Source organism: Anthonomus grandis, chromosome 11 (genome assembly GCF_022605725.1).
Source record: "Anthonomus grandis grandis chromosome 11, icAntGran1.3, whole genome shotgun sequence".
Taxonomy (NCBI): domain Eukaryota; kingdom Metazoa; phylum Arthropoda; class Insecta; order Coleoptera; family Curculionidae; genus Anthonomus; species Anthonomus grandis.
Genome location: NC_065556.1, coordinates 22,384,517 through 22,403,082, shown reverse-complemented (window position 1 = coordinate 22,403,082; position 18,566 = coordinate 22,384,517). Strand labels below are relative to the sequence as shown.

Below are 18,566 nucleotides of genomic sequence, written 5' to 3'. Positions count from 1 at the left end.
CCTGACCCCAAGGAAATAAATACTTTTAGGAAAAAAATTGTATATTTAGAGAAATGTCTTTTGAAGTAAGATTTTAGAGTTTTTCTAAATTTATTAAAACGAACAAAAAGCAGTGACTTTCTTTAATTTAACGAATTTGTAAGTTACTATATAAATGTAAATTAATAAATAATTGCTACAAAAAAACACACCTTAATGTGACCTTAACCAAGAATTCACTATTATTAATTTTATTACTGTCTGAGTCGAATAACTTAAAAATTACTGTTACGATAATTATTTTATTAAGCTTAAGCCAATAAGTATAAAAGTTGTTAGAGTATTTATTTTAGCAGTGACTATTATTATTATTGTTACCTTTACTGCTAAAATACATACTTAAGTCAAGATATTTTTTTAACATCAATAGGATTACTAATCCTTGTTTTTACTTTTAAAAGTGATGAAATATTCAGCATAAGAGTGATTTTTAAGGTTTTTTGACACAATATAAATAAAAAAATCTTAGGACAATTTACAAATGCCTTTGCCGATCATGGCAGTTTACTCAATACTCAGACAAACAAAAAACATTCATTAGGCGCATAACTGTCCAACCCAAAATTAATTATGTTGGAAATAAATCCCTTGATGAAAAAGCAATTAGACAAAGCAAACAATTCCCATATTCAAGCGAGCTACAAAAACATGTTTTTTACTGATAAAAACCTCTCTGTGGGTATAAAATTACGTTAATTTAATGTGCCATATAGTTAGCAAGAAATCATTATTTTAACGTAATTCAAAGTCATAAAAACTGGAGTTAAAAGTAAGAAACTAGTTTATTAGCTAAGTAATTTGTTAAAAAAATTCAACGTACTTTCACGCGTCCAAAGTTTACCTTAAGATAAGTATTCTTTTAAGCATCAAAATAAGCAAATTTTTATATTAAATAAAAATAAACCCTCACAAAACTGTATGCGTCTTAAATTTACCGTATTTTTCCACACTTAAAGTAAAATACTCCTTAAATTAGCTGCAAACAGGAATAAAAAAAAAACTGCCTATTTCTCAACTTTAATAAGCCGTAACTCCCAAGGAACTCGGCAAGATTAAAACAGCATCCCGTTACGAGCTGGCGAAACTGGAATTCTTTATACCCCGGTTGGATGTATTTGAAATGAATGTTTAATCGCTTGAATAATTTACTTTATCCGTTGCGGGAATTAAATCCGTCAAAAGCAAGACTTTGGGGGCCTATAAATATTATTGGGAAGCCATTAAATTTCAAAAGAAAGACGTGGAAAATCTCGTTTACGAACGCTTTGTCGTGAATCAAGGTATACAGGTTTAGACACGTCTTTCATTAAAATCAGTTTGCTGTCGTGACGTTTATGTTTGGGAGATAACAAGCCTTTAGCATAGCAATTATTTGGGAGGATGGTTTTTTTAATTTGTCGGAAAATACTTAAATGCTACTGAAATTCAACCCAACTGAGCTATCAGCCTTAATTTAACTAAAATATAAGTAATTCGATGTTAATCTTGGTAAGAATTAGTTTGAAACTCAGTGTGTCCAAACCGACAAATCTGATGTAAATATTGGCAGAAACTAAGACTTATATGAGTTTTTTGAGTCTTCAGCTAATGGCAACTTATTAAGTTTTTAATTAATGGTGGATTAATTTTAATTAGCGATGTAGTCTTTACCTTAGAAAACTCTATAGTGTACAACATCTAACGGACGCCAGTAAATACCGCTATAAGATTGTGAAGTTGGATAAAAGTTATTTATTAACTATGTATCAATTCCTAAATGCACTTGATTTCAATGTTTGTCCAATTCCGTGACGTTAGATGATGATTATTACCGCCTATTATAGGTCGTTCAAAAATTCTATTATGATTATCTAAAATTAAGTCACTTAAAATTTTACAAATAAATTGTAAGGAAAAATTCTCGTTCGTGGCACCACCCGCCAGAATTGCAATGCGTCTTAATAAACGAAAATTTTAAAATTAGTTTTTTTTCTAAATATAATTTATTTAAATCACTTCTAATTTTACATATAAATTGTAAAGAAAAATTTTCTATCGTGGTACCAATTCCAAAAATTGCATTGCGTCTTATGGGGGTGGCACCGTACAAGTTTTCTCTTTTGAGGATTTTTTTAGTTTTAAATACTTTTTAATATGTTTTGTCTAAAAATGGTTGTTTTTTCGATACGAAATAAATGTTATTATTTTATTGTAAATATTTATTAGAAACTCACTTTATATTAACGCCTGCTTAACATGACATTAAATTTTAAAATAACATAATCTATGAGAAAAAAAGCTACTATATTATAGTAAAAATTAAGCTATTTCACGGGATGTCACTTAGTGCTTAACGTTTTTCAATGAAACTCCTTTAATTTATAATGAAAATTCCCATGTGAGAAATGATGCTTAAAATTGCATCGTTTTTCCAGTGGTCAATTACAGTAATTTAATAACGTCAGTTTAATGTAAGGATATAGAGCAACATTTGCATTTCCTGAACGCTATCTAACCATTGACAGTTTTCTAGTAAAATTCGTTTAATTTATAAAAAGGAACTTGTGAGAATGTAACTATCTCTAAAAATTTGACATTGGTTGCTCGTGATGAAGTATCTGCAGATCCTTAAGCTAAAAGAGAAAATTAAAGAGGAATTCAGGGAGCTTTTCCAGAGAACTTGGAATACAAAAGTATCTGGAAAGGCAAATGAATGATGAGTTTTAAATGTGATTTAAGTAAAAGATTAAAAAAGCTTTATGCCTCAAAGCAACCGTCTCTTTTTAGATCAAATACAGGACACGCTTAGGATGAATGAAAGATTTTAAAATATTTAAATTAATCAAAAAAGGTTGCTATTGATAAGGATAAGAAGATGGAAGAAAAAGCATTTTTCTTAGTCAGTTGCAATTAGTCTTTTTCTGAATTTTGGCCAAGAAGAAATGACCAGACTATAATTTCCATAGCTTTGAGATTCTTATTAATTTTCTAAGAAACTCAACCAATAATCCATCAATGATCAGACTAAGAATGACGAAAAAAATTGCAACTAAAATTTCTGAAAGAAATAAATCAAATCCAATGCATGAAAGACTCTTTTCCAGAGAAATGGGAGTACGAAAGTATCTGGAAAAGCAAACAGATGATGAATTTTAAAAACGGTTTAAATAAAAGATCAAATAGACCTTAGTTCTCAAGATGACCGTTGCTACCTTATTTAAATTCGAAACAAGGTGAAGATAAGTAAAAAGGTTTAAGATGATTATTGAATTTAGCAAAAAATATTGCAAAGGAAAAAGATGTGAACATAAAAGAAGAAGTAGGAAAGAGCATTTATTGGTTGCAAAGAGTCTTTTTATGATTTTTCTTTAAGAAGAGAGGAGCAGACAATATTTTTCATACTTGGCGGATTCATATTAATTATTTCAGAAAACTTCAATAATCCATCAAGATTTCTAAAAAAAATTAATCAAATGAGACGCTTGCAAGAAGCTTTTCCAAAGAACTGGAATTACGAAAGTATCTGGAAAGGCAAATGGATGATAAATTTCAAAGACGATTAAAAATAACTATTGAAAAGATTCGAATTACCAAAACGACTCTTGATTTTTGATAACAAACAAAAAATCCAATCGCTGGTACCTGGAATTTTGGACTAATAATTTTGAGCTAGAAAAATAAGTTTCCAAGGTACTTTCATCTGTAATGTTTACTCAATTATTTCCTCTCCGAAGCATTTTCTTGATCTTATATTGTCTGAAAAGTCAAATGGTTCAGGTACAAAATGAGCATTATCTTCTTTAAATACAAATATCTATAACAGTTGTATTTTTTTAGGATCATTGTTCCAAATGCTACGAAAACGAAAACACTTCTTATAGAATTACTTTAAATTTTCCGGAATTATGCCAGCTGCTCACCGCACCCTCCTAATGAGGGTAATTCAATATAAATTTACCATATGAGTATGGACAATTCTTTAACCCTGTAATTTTTGTTGGTTTATACAAATATAAGATATATAACGCAACAATGAATGCTCAAAATTGCCATAATTTGTATGACTTTGTTTTCTTAATAACATCAGTTTAACGTAACAAGTATTCATAAAAATCACGATTAGTAACAACAGATATCTTATTGATCTACACCTTCCTTACATGAGTTTATTACTTAATAAACAAATTACTTTTTAACTTAAAATAAGGTGCAATTGTCAAACACTTTTACAAATTTCCTTTAAAAATTACGTAATTTCTACTGACGTTGGTTGTTCATTGGAGTCTTTCTTTAAATTAGATCTAACCTATAAAGAAGTTAATTGTTGTTTTTTTTTAAACACCTGTTTAACCTAGAAATTATTCAGGAAAATCACGATTAGAAACAACGGATGTCTTGTCAATCCACACGTTCAAAATACGAGCAATAAAACTAAAAAAAATACACATTAACGAATATGTACTTTTTAATTTAAAATAAGACGCAATTCTCCAACACTTTCTTTGTTTTTTTTTTAAATTGGAATACTATAACAAAGTATCATGGAAACATAGGGGCATATAACCATTAGGAGCTCAGGGCTTCAAATGGCCCTTTTTTCCATAAATGTCTCATTAAATCGTTGCAAAAACAACGCTGGAAATGGCTTTAGTATGTTTGGTTAAAGGCTAAAAAGCGGTTTAAAACCTTTGTCTGTTTTACCTTTTAATGGAATTACATATAAGTATAGTTAATAAGGTTTTTACCTTAAAAAATAATTTATTTAATATCTTTTGCACTTTTTGATACTTCCAATGCATCTTTAATTAATCATACCTGCTAATAGATTTATCATAAATAAAAGTTTAATTTATTATCCAATAAAATAGTGCAATATGTACTATTATTGAGCGAAGTAAATGTTTACGCACATGTCCAAATGAGTGAGATTAAATTAATTTACTAGTAAAATAAACGTAGTATTGATCCTTAAAAAAAACCCAAACATTCCGTTATAAAATTGAAATAATCAGTGTGTGTGTGTGGAACAGCTGGTTAAGGTTTCTTCTTTATTTTAATTTTATAAGAAAAATTTATTTTAATTAAATTTAATTTATAATTCCTGAAGTTTTTATTTCTTAATTTTTTCTGAACAAAACATGTAAAGTGCGTTAATATTTAAGGCAAGCCTTTGAAAAGGATTAGGGTTTAAAAAAAAGTAATAAATTAATTCATAATATGCCTTACAACCACTTTTCTACCATCTCTCAACACAATCTTAAGCCTGCTAAGCCTTGAACTTTAACCTTAAGCAAAATGTTACACCAAAGTCATTACAATGCGTTTAAAAACCAATTTTCCATAGTAAAATGAAACCTAAATTATAACATAAAAAGCTGCCAAAGCAATTTTCTCGCTTATCATCACCCCTATAAACATGCGGAAGCCAAATAATAGGCAATAAACTCCTTATCGGCAACTATGTTAATGCAGTGCTGTACAATCATGCAACGTAGCACCTTTAACAATAAATTTCGAATAAAACATATATTTATTAACTATGCGTAATCATTATTAATAAACTAATTAGTTAAAGGCAAAAGAGGATCAAAAAATGCCGACATAGAGGTGGCAGAATATTATCAAGAATCTGTTAAAACCAATCAGCTTTCAATGGTTTCTAACGTCAATAATAACGATAATAATGTTCGTTCAAAGACCGGACTTAATCAATCTAATATCACATGCGGAGTTCTAAAATTAACCGCGCTATTTTTCCGCTAGGAAAATAGGAAATTCACGAAAGGAAATGTGAGTTAAATTGCTCAAGTAACTCGCCTTATCAGTTTCCATTTCGCGAACAGATAACCGTAATAGTTTTTTTTTTATTTCCAGGGCATTATCTAAAGGTCGAATGGCATGGTGCCAGTTGGATGTCGGAATAGTGCTTGGAATTTACAGTTTTTCGTATAAAAGAAACAGTTGATTTTTTAGATGAATGTTAGACAATAGGATACGAGTTTCCAAATGTTTTGTGAGCAATTAAAGTAAAAATACTTCTTTGATGCCAAAATGGTCAGAAATAGAGATTATCTCTTTAATGACACCTAAAATATAAAAAGAAAAGTCGGAGTTATTTTAACGTTAAAATTTGTGTTGTCAAAAGTTACGTTGTTTTTGCCGAAGCGGCTAAATGGAAAATATAGATTACGTTACTTCTTCGATATTGACTAAAATATATATCAACATTTGAAGTGATCATTGTGAACGTTGTAAGGAGATTTTGGACGAACGTAATTAATATTGAATTTTGTATCATAATTAATGTATAAATAATGTCAGATTCAGACGTTAAATATCATAGAAACTCTATTACGTGCTCTTGAAATAAAAAGAAGGGTACCACGAAAGTGATCCTACTACGTTGACACAACAATATTTTAGCTCAATTTAACCTGTTCAGAACCAAGGGCAATATTTCCCTTCAAGAACTTGGTAATAAGTTGCTAATATGTTAATGAACCATGACTTCTTTGACAGAAGTAAGCATACACAATACTGAAACACGAAAATTTACCTTAGATTGTATCGAAACTAAGGTAAAAGTTTGCCTACAGAATTTTTTGTCATAAGCTAATATTCCGAAAAGATGTTCTTTGGCTCCTAAAAGGATATATTACTAGCTATTAGTATTTTGTATAAAATTCCATTGTCCTCATTGTATTTGCTTTTTATTGAAGTACCTAAAGTCAGTTTTATGGCTTTTTTGGAAAATGTTTTTAAAATTCTCCTAGTACCTGGAATAAATTTAAAAAAATCTTCAATAAACGTTCACCCAATATATTTGCCTAGGTATAAGTATTATTTGCACTGCCTGAAAGATATGTTAAGAAAATTTAAAATAGCCAAGTCTAGGAGCAAAAAATAGAACTTAAAGAATACATACACATTTTCTGAATAACATCAATAAATGTTATTCCAGGCATTGAAATGGGTGAGAAATATCGAGAAATTATTTTATTTTAAATGACAAAAAAATTAAATAAAAGAAAAATGTATTTCAGGCAACTGTAGTTAAATAGTACTTTCAGGCTAAAAATATTCAAAAATTATATTATAAAGTTATGTAACTACATGGAAATAAGTGCCTGGAATAAATTTATCTTTGTGTTCTACTTTTACAGTTATTCTCACTATAAAAGTATCTAGCTACCTAGAAATTAAACTTGGAATAAATTCACTAAATCGACGGTGTTTTTTAAAATATGCTTATTAGTATTTTAAATTGCTTTTATTTTAATGTAGAAAAATTTCATACAGGGCATCTTAAATATGAGATATAATGTCGATTATTTTTTTTAATGGCGGCTTAATTTCTTTAATGACTATAATAATGAAAGGGTTTAACAAGTTCCACATGAATGCGAAATTTCACTTTGTTACTCCTTATTTTTTAAAAGATCGATCAAAATTAAAGTACTTTTCTCTCTTGAAGAAAATCCCCATATCCCCAGTAGGGAACTCGGATTTGCAGGAGGAACTACTAGTTTCGAAAGTACTTCCGAATTAACCTATTTTGCAAGACTCTTTCCATGAGTATATGAATAATGTATTTCCCGGTAGATAAAATGGCAAAAGAGGACCCTTAGAATGGCCACCCAAGTCTCCAGATCTAACACCTTTAGACTTTTTTCTTATCGGGTTACTTGAAGAGTAAAGTTCCAAGTACACTCTTGCTATTTCAGGTGAAGTTATTAAAAATGTTCAAAACGAGTTTTAGTTCCATTAACGGTATTGTTAGTTCAAAAATTTATAAAATTTTAACACTTTTTAAAAGAAGGTTATTAAATTAAAATAATTTTTTGAATTGTATAGTGTGTTTAAAAGACAAAAAGTAAAAAATTTCAATTTGACAAGCATGTATAGCTTGTTTAACCTTTTAATAACTATTAAAAAAACTGGGTCGCCATTTACCAAAAATCATATCTCATATTTAAGACACCGTGTATAATTTTTTTTACATTAAAATAAAAACAATTTAAAACACTAATTGACAAATAAAGATAAAAAAATTATACCTTTGATTTAATTCATTTATTCTAAGGTAAAAACTCGCACCATGTAGGAAACCAGAGCCTGTAATAAATTATGATTTTAATTTAGGCAATGAAAGTTAAATTATGCTGGGAGTAAGAATAATTAAAAAATCATACTATGAATAAACGAAATTTTATAGGAATGAATGCCTATAATAAATTGCTACTTTCCTCTAGACATTTGTGGTTGAAATATGATTTGAGGTAAGAAAAACATTTTGATGAATGTCGATGCCAAAAATAAATAATTACTTTATTCCAGGCAATTGTAGTTAAATTATGACTTAGGGCCAAAACATTTAAAAGCTATGTTATAGTAGAGGCGAAAAATTACGTACAGGTGACTGCCTGAAATAAATTATTTCTTTATTCCAGATAATCGGGGTGAGAATAAGCCAGAAATTGAGATTTAGAAATATATAAAAATGCCTCTAATAAATTATAGTTTTATTTTAGGTAACTGCGGTATGCCTTGAGGGTATGGATAATTTAGAAATTGTATTATAAAGGGCAAGGAATAGGTGTCTCTAATAAGTTCTAATTTTACTTTTATTTATTTTATTGAGGTTGAATTATAAGTTAAAGATGCAAAATATTTAGAAAATATCCAAAAATAATATAAAAGAAAATATTTGTTAACAAAAGTGAATGCCTGGAATAAATTATTATTTTATTCCAGGCAATTGAAGTTAAATTGTAGTTTAAGGCTCAAAAATATCCAAAAATTAGGTTATGTAGGCAACGAATTACATAGAAATGAGTCGCTAAATGAAATTTTAATAATATTTTTTTTATTTATTCTAGGCATTTAAAGATGTACAAACACATATTCCAGTTAGGTAGCCCAAAAAAAGGCATAAAAGTTACATGAATTGCCTAGAGGGAGCAAAAAAATTAACTTTAATAAAATATAAATAAATAGATAAATTTTATTTTAGGCATTTATGGTTTAATTATGTTTTAAAGGTGAGAAATATCGAGAAATTATTTTATGGGCAAAAAAATTACGAAAAAAATGCCTGAATTAAATTATTATTTGTTATCTGACAAATGTGGTTGGATTGTGCCTCAAGAGTGAAAAATATTAAGAAATCATGTTATAGCGCAAAACGTGAAAATCAGTGCTTAAATTAATACTTTATTTCAGGCAATTGAAGTTAAATTACTTTAAAGCAGAAATTATGTTAAAAATGCAAGAAGTTGCATAAAAATAAATGCCTGGGATATACTAAGGTTTGAAATTTACTTTAAGGGTGAGAATGAACCAGAAATCATGTTATGAGATAAAAAAAGAATTACTGCTTGTAATAAATTCTGATTTTATTTTAGACAGTCAAAATTAAATTATACTTTGACGTTAAAAATAATTTAGAAATCGTATTATAAGTTTTATAGGTACAGCTGCTTATAATAAATTATTACTTTAATCAAGGCAATTGAGGTCTGAATTTTTTTAAGATGAGAATCAGGCAAAAATCACATTTAGAGGATCATTATTATTGGATTAATATGATTATGACATTTCACAGGAATGACTGCCTATATTAAATTATACTTTATTCCAGGCAACTGAGGTAAAATTATACTTAAGAGGAGAGTAAGAACCAACCAATATTTATATTTATATCAAATAATAATCCTAAGTCTAAGTTAAAAAATTAACAACAATTAGAGGCTAGAATAAGTTTTTATTTTGTTTCAGACATTTGGTCATGAATTGTGCTTTAAAGCAACATAATAATAAGAAATGTTGGTAAAAGGGAGTGTAAATTACATAGAAATTAGTCCCTAAAATAAATGTTTACTTTATTCCAGATAATTGGGGTTGAATTTTAGTTTGACGGTAAGAAATATCCAAAGATCATATTATAGGGTAAAAGAAATAACCACAATTAGTGGCTATAATAAATTCTTATTTTATCTTAGGCTATTAAGGTGAAATTACTATTTGAGAGCAAGGGATATTTAGAAAATATCTAGTTCATATTCTCTTAAATTTTCCAAAAGTTAGTGCCTGGGATAAAGTAATAATTTATTTCATGAGTGGAGTTAAATTGATTTTTACGTAGAACATAGTGCCTAGAATTAAATGTTATTTTATTTCAGGTAATTTGGTTTATTCGAATGGGAATTAGCCAGATTATGTTATGAAAGCAAAAAATACATAAAGATTACTACCTGTAATAAATTATGAAACGTAAGAAATTATTGAAAATCTAGACGTTAATTTAATGCAACTGCGTATAATTAAATTTGTATTTTTAACGATATTTCTAATTATTATAGTCTAATTATGCTTGTGCTGCAGATATCACTAAACCCGCCTTAAAAGTGATTAATATGCATCAACACATTTAGTGTTAGTCATCAAAATACAACAATTAAAGTAACTAAGTGTATCTAATCAGAATATTTTGCCATTTTGCAATATTTGGTGAGTCTTATACCAAATGTTTAAAATGCAAAATAATATTTACAGACAGCATAATAAAATGTCACTAAAAATCTCACTTTCTATATTGCTAGTAAGTTTTAAGTAAGGAAGGTGAATAAAGGTTGTCAAAAATCAAATTTCACTTTTATATAGTCATAAAATTACGTTGTTAAATTTGATTCTATACAAAAAGGACGAAATATAAAAATTCTATAAATATTTGTGACCCTGATCGTAATTTATAAGTCACCGAAACGTTGATTTTTAAAAGTAAAAGAATTATTAAGGAAATAAATTTTTTTTAAAAAGCTTTGCTCAGTTAAACTCCAACTGTACGTGTTTTAAGTTCATTATTGTTACTGTGTTTTAAGATCATTATTTACCTAAGAAATGTCTTTTGCTCTATCTTTCAATAAATTTTCACATTTGGCTGTATTCACATTTCTTATTTTCTTTAGGATCCAGATGATGGAAGAAATTAATTAAACGGTTACAAATTGACTTTCTGGGAAGGTTTTAGTATTTAATTTTTTTTATTATTTCTTATTCTTCCCTTTTTTTACCCTGGTGATAACAAAATAGTTCATAGACTCATGAAAGTTAATTCAGAGTCAGATTTATGTGATTCTTTTAACTGGTTATTGAATCTCAAAGGTCTATTTTGACGTCATCAATCAAATTTCATTATTAATTGTAAAAACATTAATGGCACAATAAGTGAGAAAAGTTAGGAAAGCATTAAAAAAATCCTGATGATGACAAAATATTTGTCAAAGTGATGTAAATTCAAAGGCAGACTCTAAAAAAATCTTATTATTTAATAAAACAAATTTTTAAGACGATCACATGTTTAAAAAAAAACGGAAATAAATTACTTTGTTTACAATCCTGAGGGTGACAAAATAAATTGGTTAAACCGTTGATAACCCATATTAATTTATGTTTGTATTTTGGACCTTAATCATCTTAGAAAAAATAAATTAGAACCTAGAAACCAACTTTTTATTTACTACAAATAAATTTTTTACAACCCAAACTTACCTTGACACCAAATAAATACTAAATCTCAACTCGTCGTTTTATTTCCACCACAAAATATCGACGATGACTAACGAGCTTTCCTACTTACTAATCTCAACAAATAGGCGAAAAAAAAAAGATTCAAAAAGGCTTCAGGTCGCACATGTTTCCCGCGAGTATGTTGCTTACCATTCCCATCGGAGGGAAGTTATTTGTCGGAAAGCGCGCGGACTACTGACAACGGGATCCGCTTCCCCATTTTACCCACAGAGCCGCCGTTACGCGTCGTAAAGCGAAATAACAAAGATCGTATGCGCGACACAAGGATAAACTTGATTTTTTTTTAAAATAAATAATTGTAATTTTTTAACTATTTTTATGTATAAAAATTCTCAGTTCATTAGTTAAGAGTTGGCATTTAATATTATTAAACTAATATTTCTGGTAGCTCTAAAAGAAATGAAGGAAGTATCAGGAATATTTCTTGAAATGTGGATTTAGTACCTAATTCTTATATTTATTTTTTATAAAATATTTTCTGATTTTCTAATAGAAAAAGAAGATTGATTTTTTATTTTTTTTTTTACTAATAACTTTTTAAAGATTTAGCATATGAGTATACCTAGTATTGTCGTAAAAGCATTTATTAAATAATTATTCCTAAAATTTGTAAAAACAATTAGAGAATATCCCAAGAAAATTCGATAGAAATATAACAAACTTCTTAATTGCTGTGATACAAGTAAACTAGTTGTTCCTAATTAATCCGAATTTAGAGCGAATTACTCTTGTGAATCTGTTGATATTTGTGATAATTATCATAGGGCCGTCGACTGTGATAACTATATTATATATTTTAGTCAATTTATTAAACTTTAGGAGAGCATTTTTAAATAGGATCTCATTTAAACAAATGAGATCTATTGGGAATTGGACATAATGTTTTTTAAATTAATTTAAATCTTATTTGGGTGAAAGAGTTCGACGTCTTTTTTTTGTATAAAAGTTGTTTGTCTGAGTCTGTAACCACAAGGTACAGTTTTAGGGCCGCTCTTATTTTTGCTTTATATTAATGATATGGCTAGAAGAAGGATGCAGGAAAAAAATTAAAGAAAAGCAACATAAATTAATAAGAAGAGTAACAGAAATAACTTATCATTAAAATTTCTTAAATGCTTTTTATGTATGAGATACACATATAGCCAAGACACAGATAATTTGATGCTGTTAAGAATTGTTAAGAAACAGGATAAAACATTAAAAGAAGGATACACAAGTTCTAAATTAAACATGAAACACTTTTGGCATAATTTTTACATGACTTCTTTTTTTAAATATTTTTTTTCCTCTTCTCTCTCACGTTTTACTATTTTCTTATTATTTGTTTCTATAAATAGCATCTTGGTGCAGTTTAGTTTTCTCTCTCATTTACTTGATCATTTAAATCTGTTTCACGCTCTAGTGTATTTATGATTTTCTGGCACGCACCCTGAAGCTTCCGTATGACCACCAGAGGGAGTATTGTATAAGCAACGTTTAAAATACCTTTCTACTTAATTTAATTTTAAAAAATCTGCTCAAAGGCAATTAAAATGAAAGAACGTTACCACTCAGTAACTTAATTATAACGCTTTCAAGACCCTTTGCGGTATTCTTAAATAACAAGAAGTTAAATTTAAAAACACTTGACTCGAGGCCAATTTAAAGGAAAAAAAGCACCGGTTAATTCGTTGCCGAGTTTCCGTTCTACTTCTTCAAGACGTTACTTGTCTTACTAAATTAAAGTTTTCGCTTCATTTCTTAACCTGTTTTGTAGTTTTCCCGCGAACGTCCATGGATTCTGATCCAGATCGTAATTGCTTTGTTAATCCACATCGGGCACGTGCTCTCGAACATTCGACTTCAATCAGTTGTATTTGAACTTAAACTTAACGGATAATTTTATATAAAATGGCTGGTTATTTATTAACCGTGGAAATGCTGAGAATAATTATAACCCAGTTTCATCCCTATTATGACGCGACCTAAAAACACAAACCCCTAGAAAACGACGTTTAATTTGTTAAAGTTTCCCCGTCAGCAGCTTCGCTTGCAGCTTACTAGTTTAGCTTTGTGCAATTCCAAAGTCAATTCATGAAGTTGGCGGTTTGGCGCGAAAGCACTTCTAGCATTTAAATGTTCTTATTTTCACTGGATGGTCGTTTAAGCTTGTTTTGTTAAAGTAATCGATAGAATAAACAGAAGGAGAAGTAGAAATAGAATTATGTTCAGTTGCTCTAAGGACAGATTCATAAAAATTTGATAAGGAAAATAGGTAACATTATCGAGATCAAAATGTGAGGTAATGCAATGATGTAGGCACAGAATGTATTGGAAAATCAACTAAGGGCAAGGAACTGGGAAGTGTAACCAAGAAAAATAACATTTTTTGGTAACTCTACAAGGGCAAATAGAAATTAGAAAAAAATCAATAAAGAATAATAAAAATCGCAGGAAATAAGGTAAACACATTTTGAAAAAAATATATAATAATAGTGTATTTATTTAGCTTGAGCTACAAAAGGTAATACATAATATAGATAATATAATACATATTTAAACAAAAAACTTAAAAATTTAAATCAATAAAAATAAAAAAATGCAAATAAATTGAAAAAAAAGTGTGTGCTTGTACAAAATGGCATACATATACAAAAACACAAAATGCAAAAAATTTATAAATAAAGTTTAAGCCTAAAATAAAATAACAAAAATAAAACAAAATACGAATTAAAATTGTAAAACAAAAATAAAATAAATACACATATAAACTACAACTACCTAAATAAAGGTAAAACGAATTATAAAACAAAGTACGAGTTAGAATTGTAAAACTAAAATAAAATGAAACAACTAAAACTAAGAATAAAATATTAACATGTATAAAAAAAAATTAAATAAGAGACGTTGTTTTAATTTAAGAATAAATACATACACACTAAACATAATCCTTTGCCTGACAGACATCATACCTAGCACACTTAATATAATAATAACAGGAGTGTATTGATTGCATTTTAGGATTAGTCTCATTGCTCTATTTTAAATTACTTCAAATTATTTCACCTTGTATTTAGGCAGGTTGAACAATAATGTGGAGCAAAACTGCAAATGGGGAATAGCAATGATATTATATAGCAGGAGCTTTGTATGCATTAATAAGTTTTTTCCAACTCTATTAATAAACCCAACTTTCTTGGAAAATTTTCTCAAATACTTTTTTTTTTTCATAAAAAATACTCTCCCCACCTACACTGATGTTCACATTATCAATATTTAATTGATTATTTTTCGATTTTTTTGTAAAAAGGCAAAATTTAAATTTACTTGTATTTAAACATAATTTGTTGATACAAAGCCAGCTGAAAATTTTGGTTAAGTCATTATTTATATCAGTTACTATCTGATCAATTTTGTTTCCTATTATATAAATCATCGTGTCATCTGCAAATAACACAGTTTTATATTTTTGTATAACTTTTACCATAACATTTATATATAATAGGAACAATAGGAACAATAATGGACCCAAAACTGTTCCCTGGGAACACCAAATACAACATTAAGAACCTGAGAGAGACTATTCCCATAATTCACACGTTGGACTCTATTACGCAAATAAGATTCAAGCCAGTTCAAGACATCACCTCTAATTCCCAATTGGTTTATTTTATATGGCTGCATTTCTCTGTCTGTCGTTTCGAATACTCGTTTAAAATCTAAGAATACCGCTAAAACATATTTATTATTATCTATGGCTCTGACAAAATTATCACATATAATATGAACAACAGACTCACATCTGGAAACATTAATTTGAATGACAATATATTCTCATTCGTACTGATGAGTAACACACGTCAGCATCAACATTTATCATCTGCACTGTCTTCATTAATTATTAATTAAAGAAGACTGATTTCTGAACAGTGACATCATTAAATATAAACACTAATTAATTAACATCAAATATATTTAATATTATATTTACTACTTAATGTTTTCTAGCAATTTGATTTTCACTCTCTTACCTTGTCTTCTTTTTCTTTTATACCTTCCTTCTTCTCTACTAATTTTATCAATTTACCCTAAATACTTTAATAGCTCTTTCATTTTTATTGCCAATCAGTTCTGGCTATATTTTGGATGAATCTTAAATAAATCTGCTCTTATTAAGATCCAATATAATGAAAAATCATGATAATGAAACATATTGAGAACATCTAAATAGACAGAGTTCAATTATAATCATAATTAGTTTTATCTGAAGATCTTCCGCATTTTGTAACAAATTTTCTGGTTTTGGTTTCTTACTTTGGCAACTACTTAGTCTGATTCTCATCCTAGATGATCCGTCCATAATTTAAAATAGTATTAAAGAGCCAAGGATCTCATTAATAATTGGACTATATTAAACTAAGATTCATAAGGAAGCCTTACAGCCTTAAAATTTAAATGTTCTCTTTTTAAATGATGGTCGTTTAACATTGTTTTATTAAAGAAACCGATGGAATACACCAAGGAGAATCAGAAATAGATTTGTGTCCAGTTGTTCTAGGGACAGATTTATAAAAAATTGACAAGGAAAGTAAGTTATCTTAAAGTTGATAACCTGTAAGAAAATGCAATGAGGTAGACATTGACCATAATAAAAAACCAATTAAATGCAAGGAATCAGTAAGTGCAACAAAAAAAAATTCTTTTAAGTTATACATATTGATACATATAGAAATTGGAAAAAAAATTATAAAAATCCAAGGAAATATGGTAAGCAGATTTATAAGAAATCTTTAACTAGAACCATTAATTTGAATGATTCAGACTGATGAGTAATGCACATCAGCATCATCATTTATCATCTGCACTGTCTTCATTAATTATTAATTAATAAAAACTAATTCCTCAAGAATGACATTATTAAATAATAAATCCTGATAAATTAGTATCAATTATTTTTACTACTTGATGTTTTCTTGCAACTTGATTCCTACTGTCTTACCTTCTCTTTTTTTTCTTTTGTATCTTCCTTTTTTCCTATCAATTTTATCAATTTACCCTAAATACTTTAATAGCTCTTTTATTATTGTTGAAAAAGTAGTCCATTCTTGCAGTGGAGTTAATAAAGGTAACTGGCAAGATTTCGGTCATTAATCCAACATGTTTCGGACATATAATATGTCCATCATCACGGATAGCAATTAAGGGGTTCTGTCAATTCATCTTATATTTCTAGTTCCTCAGACAACGTTAAATGGTTTAAACAAATAAAAATGGCATTTTAAAATACATGTAAATGAGACAAAACTTGGATTTACTAAAACTTAAAACTACATAATAAACAATAGATAAAACAATAGATTAATAATAATAGGTAATGGCTTGTTTTTTTTAATAATCTCTGCAGATTATTTTTAAAATATAATTTTAAATTGATTTTAGTGGTCTCAAATTAAACTGATACACTCCACCCCATTTTATAAGGCCATACTTAAGTAATGATTCTATTAATGGTTTATATACTTATATGAGTAATATTTTGCTTAGCAAATCTCGAAGAATATATAATTTATGAATAAGTCTTTGAACTTTACTTGTCAAAATTTATTTAAATCCATTCATTATTTTACCACATCTATTCCATTTATTGCCCTATTACACTATATAATTAAAAAATCAAAAATTGATCAAAATTCTTTCTGATACTTCGTACATTCAAATGTAAAACATTGAAAAAAGGTCCTGACACAAAGAAAATGTCTGACTTAATAAGTCATTATACAAAAGAGCTTCATCCCGCTCTACACCATTTGTACCCAAATCTTCGAGTATGATATGTTCTACTGAAGTAAAATTACTATCCATATTTGTAAAGACTAAAAACTTAAGTTACCAGAGTATAGAGCCAGATAGATGCGCATATGCCTGACCAATACAGAAGTAGTACCTTAAATATATTATTATAGCAATAGCAATTTTATTTCTTAAAACTGATAGATTGAGCAAGCTTCTCTTTTATCACCATCGTGATAACAATCAAATTTTGTTCTATACTTATTATTTATTTGTTCACAATTGACGCACCTCTTCGTAACCTTCCAGTCATTCTTAAAATGACTTATGACCACAATATGCACATATTATTCCATTTTGACAATCACTAAGTTTATTGTATCTAGCACTTATAGCGCGTTAGAACCGCTAGATCTTCGTATACATAAAGTGTGATATATCTTCTCATGAAACAATTTTGGCATGGCAGTTCATATATATAGTGTATTTTTTATTTTTTTTTAAATGAATCCTCTTCATGGAAAAAATTATTTTAACCAATTATTAAATTTTATATTTCTTCGGTAGTCCTATTTTTCTTGTTATTAAAGCGAATTATTTTAATACGTGCAGTTTTTTGTTTTGTTTGTTCTACTTTATATCCCTTTCGTGTCTCTTCTGCTGCTTGTTTTAATTTTTGTATATGCTCCTTCGAGTTTCACCTTATAGTGACACTACCTTATAAAGTTTCTATAAGTTTATTAATAACGCCAATATTCAAGTCAGATGGCTTTAACTTTGAGGTGACTTCATTTTTCGTGTGTCAGAGGTTTGCTCCTTTTTTGTTTTATAATACGATTTCGAATGCTCATATTATCTCAGACTTAAATAGTTTGCCTTTTTTCATTGATTTAGGTAAAGAAAAAGTCAATTATTGCTTCCACTACTATTCTTATTATATGACAACAACGGTCCCAGGAGATGCATGTTATATGTTGAGAAATAACGATTCCACCCGAATTCCAACTTGAAACATTGAAAATATATCTGCTAGATTCACTATTGACATAGAAAAAGTATTTATACGTATAAAAGTATTCATGTATTATAGATAAAGTATTTTAAGATGATTTGCTTCTGACACTCTTGGTAATAGCTGAGAAGCTTCCCCAACTTTTGCCCTATAAAACGTCTCTTATTACTCACTTACC

General features: G+C 28.3%; 1 protein-coding gene across 4 annotated transcripts in view; it reads right to left on the bottom strand.

The window, feature by feature from the left end:
- LOC126742054 (calcitonin gene-related peptide type 1 receptor) overlaps window positions 1–11,792 on the bottom strand; it is a 106,824-nt gene extending 95,032 nt beyond the window's left edge. For all 4 annotated transcript variants that reach the window (XM_050448577.1, XM_050448580.1, XM_050448579.1 and 1 more), the window contains exon 1: window positions 11,569–11,792. The gene's annotated coding sequence lies outside the window, so the exon portion shown is untranslated. The remainder of the gene's footprint in view (window positions 1–11,568) is intronic.
- Window positions 11,793–18,566: the final 6,774 nt, after the last annotated feature.